The sequence below is a fragment of the Myotis lucifugus genome, unplaced genomic scaffold, assembly GCF_000147115.1.
Source record: "Myotis lucifugus unplaced genomic scaffold, Myoluc2.0 scaffold_228, whole genome shotgun sequence".
In the NCBI taxonomy this organism is placed as follows: domain Eukaryota; kingdom Metazoa; phylum Chordata; class Mammalia; order Chiroptera; family Vespertilionidae; genus Myotis; species Myotis lucifugus.
In genome coordinates this window covers 1,701,414-1,705,401 of record NW_005871276.1, presented here as the reverse complement: position 1 = coordinate 1,705,401, position 3,988 = coordinate 1,701,414, and positions in this window count along the sequence as shown.

Sequence of the window (3,988 nt, the reverse complement as noted above, 5' to 3'; positions counted from 1 at the left end):
CCCCACACCCCCCGCTGCGGGGCCGGCACCCAGCATCCTGCAGGCGGGTCGCTGGGTGAGTTTCTCCGGGGCCGCTCCTCGCCGGCCCGGCGCAGCGACCCTTGTGCGCCCTCTAGCGTCGGCATCTGGGATCGCCGCCGCCCGCTTCACCAGCCGCGAGGGGATGCGGGGCCCGAGGGGGTGCCCAGGCGCGCGCGGTGACACGAGTCCCCTCCGAACTGGGGGCGCGGGGTGGCCGATCCTGTTGCAAACTTTGGGGAGCCCCTTCCTTGTCTGGGGCCTCTCGCTCGCGTCGTCCAGCTCCCGACATTGCCTGGGAGCGGGGCGAGTAGGCCCGGGCTCCGCCCGCCGCCGGGGTCCGTGCGCTCTGGTGCGCCCAGCTCCGCGCCACCCTCCTCTCCCAGTCCCCTCCCAGCCCTAATCTTTCTCGCTTCCTCTCTATCTCCTGGGACGCGGGTCGCTGCACCCCAATCTCCGTCTACACCTCCTGTTTTATACCCTTTTCCTCCGATCCACTTATTATAGAGCCGCGAGACCTCAGGTGCGAATTCCCGTCTCTCCTAATGTCTGCCTTGTCCCCCCCTCTCCCCCAGTTTCTCTTTCCCGCTTCCTTTCTCCTTTTTCTGCACTTGGGCCTCCCCTGTCTGCGCTCTGTCTCAATTTCTGTTCCGCAACCTCCGGCTTTATATTTCCTCTGCCCTGTTCTCTTCTTCTGCCCCCACCCCACTCTCTCTCCTGCTCCCCCAGGAATTTCTCAGTAAGTCAGGGGTCTCCAGTTTAAGGACCTCAGAGGCAAGCCCTCCGCCTGGGAATGAGCTGTCCAGTCCTGGGCGGTGAACTGCTGGACCCCGGGGCCACAGCCTCTGCGGCCAGGCTGTATGTTTTGTTTTCTGTTTGGCTTTAAAAACACAGGCAAACGGGAATTCTTTCTGGAAGGCACCGTCCTCATGCCAGGAGTGGCAGCAAGTGTGGGGATGCGTCTGGAAGGTGGTGGGGGCCAAGGCCCAGGTGGCGGCTCTCAAAGTTTGGACTTTTTAGGAAAACTGTGGCTCTTGTGGGCAGATTTGGCGGCCTCAGAACCAGCACTCAGTTCTTCTTTTTTTTTCTCTAATATATTTTTATTGATTTCAGAGAAGAAGGGAGAGATAGAAACATCAATGATGAGAGAGAATCGCTGATCGGCTGCCTCCTGTGCCGTGACCGGGAATCAAACTGTGACCTCCTGGTTCATAGGTAGATGCTCGACCGCTGAGCCACACCGGCCGGGCCAGCACAGCTTTCTTAAAGACCTGTTCCGTTTCCGTCGCCATGAAACTTGCAACGGCTATTTGGATCTGAGAAAAGGACCAACCACCCACATAATGCAGGCATTCAGATCAAAACAATGAGTTAGTCCATTCGTCTACGCAGCAAGCAGAGAGCAGGATCATAAAACGCAGGGCCCGGGAGAGAGGCGAGAAGGAGGGGTGTGTGCAGAGCTGGGGGAGCATAAACTGCTATCACCCCTTCGGAAAGGAGTTTGGCAATCTGTATCAAAAACCTTTACAATGCTCGTACCTTTTGATCCAGTAATTCCACTTCTGGGAATGCAGCCCAAAGAAATAATCTGAAATGGGGAGCGAGCTTGGTGCCCGGAGATGTACATTGAGCTGCCGTGTATGAAAGAGAAACGGCAAGTAGCCTGAATGTCCCACAAGAGCGGACTTGTTTAAGTCAACGATAGTGTGTTTGGCAGCGGCCTGGGAGATGAAGGTGATCAAACAGCAAGACAAACGCCGGACACGGAGCTGAATGACAGCGCGAGCACAGTGCCCCTCAACGACGGAAGTCACGGGGGAAGCGTTCACAGCGCGGATCTCTGTGTGGGGACCAGGGGCGGTTGCTTTCCTCTTTCTTCTGCTGCTTCTACTTTTCATTTGCCTTCTAGTTGTCTGGATGGTGCACACCTTTCTCTTTAGAAGACAAACAGTTGCCTTTTTCTCCCGTTTTTTTTCCAAAGTGGTTGTGAAAGTGAGACAGGCTCAAGAAGAAAGGTGAAGATGGATGAAGGGAAGGAAACCCAGGTCCGGGGATGAACAGGGGCTGTGAACAGGCCTGCACCAGCTTGCAGAGCATGCGTGCATGCATGTGTGTGTGTGTGTGTGTGTGTGTCTTCCTAATTCTGCAGTGACTTCACGTGGGCAGCTTGAAAGCAGCTCTGTGGGAGTCTTTACACCAAGGCAATGGGCACATGCTGCCAACCAGGCCTGTTTGCCCCAGAGCCAGTTAAATATTTCCCAGCATGCCCTTGCGTAACAGGGCCACGACTTGCATGCCCCTGAGAGCCAGGGCCTCCTTACATTTTGCTCACTGGTGCCTTGCTTGTCTCCCCCTCGTCCTGGCCCTGCTGAGGAACTTCCCATTGGCTTCCAGCATGAGGTCAGGCCCCTCGCCTGGGATCTGGTGGCTTCCACAGCTCATGTCTGTCACCGGACTCTCACATTACATCTTTTGTTTTCCTCCTTTTTATTTTTATTTATTTTTAGGAAAGAAGAGGGGAGAGGGAGAGAGAGATGAAACATCAACAATGAGAGAGACTCATCGATCAGCTGCCTCCTTCACGCCCCACGCTGGGGATGGAGCCCTTAACCTAGGCGTGTGCCCTGACCGGGAATCGAACCATGACTTCCTCGTTCATAGGTTGATGCTTAACTACTGAGCTACACCAGCCGGGCTTCCTCCTTTGTAGAGTTTAGAGTTCCTTGGGTAAGTGGTGCCTTTGCCCTGCTCGGTGCTGACTGCCCACCCAGGGCCTACCACATAGTAGCATTCAATAAGTACTTGATGAATACATCAATGAAAAAACTCAGGGGAAGCACTGGGCTGGGAGTCTTACCTGGGGTCCTGGGTTTGAGTCTTTCCCTGGCTCTTTGTGACATTGAGTACTAATATGTCCCCTCTCTGAGTCAGAGTTCTTGTGTGTGACATGGGCGTGTAATCTCTTTCCTTGTCCACCTCAGAGGGACACTGTGAAACTCAAGTATAGGGATGCTCTGAAAAACCATGCAAAGAAACAGCTTGTTTTTGAAAGTCCATTGAATTCTCTTCAGTTCTTTGCCACCTTAAGTTTGGGCATCAAGGAAACAAAGGGTCCGTATTGTCCCACTGACTTCAATGCATGGGACCAGCGGAGCAACCGCTGACCTGCCTCTGGCCCGAAGGAGAGGCCGAGACTCCCGTATCTCCCTCGACAGGGACACGAAGGAGACAGCCGGGAGCACGCCCCCTGGGGACGGACGTGCAGGAGGAGAGAGGCCCCGATGGGAGCCGCTGAGCTCTTGGGTGAGACACTGGTTTCTTCCGAAGTTTCGGGGAAAGTTCTCTTTTGAAAACCCACCAACACGTGTCACTCCTTTTCTCTCTGAGAGCTGTTTCCTTCTCCAATCTGGGATGCGAAAGACTGTCGTGGGCTGAAGACTGCATGCCAGGCAGGGCTGCTCCAAAGGGGTTAATTGCATCTGAGCTTCGGAAAGTGATTATCTAATTAAACTTTGAAATGGAATGGGAGAAACACTGGGTGACAGACTGTCTGTAGGAGGGTCCCCTGAGGTGCTCTCAGTTATTGCTAATCATCCTCCCCGCCCGGCTGTGCCTGGTGCCGCGGAGGCCAAGTTCAGACCCGGCTCCCCGAGCTCCGGACGCGCTCGGAGGCTTGTCGGCAGGGTCCCCCGCCTTCCGGGCCCCGCCTGAACTCTGCAGTTGGGCCCGGATCTCTTAAGAGACTTCCATCACCCGTCTTCAGCTTTCCAATTTCTATTTAAAATCAAAAGGTTATTTCTATGCTTAGAACCATGAAATCAAAGGCAGTTGAAGGGCTGGGAGATGTTCTGGAGAGTTATGAATATGGCCCAGACATTTCCGTTTCGAGACCTAGGACATGTGCCAGCCATCAGGCACACGTGTCGTATCCCGCCTGCTGAAAGCTGCCGGGTTTATCCAGTCCTTCCGA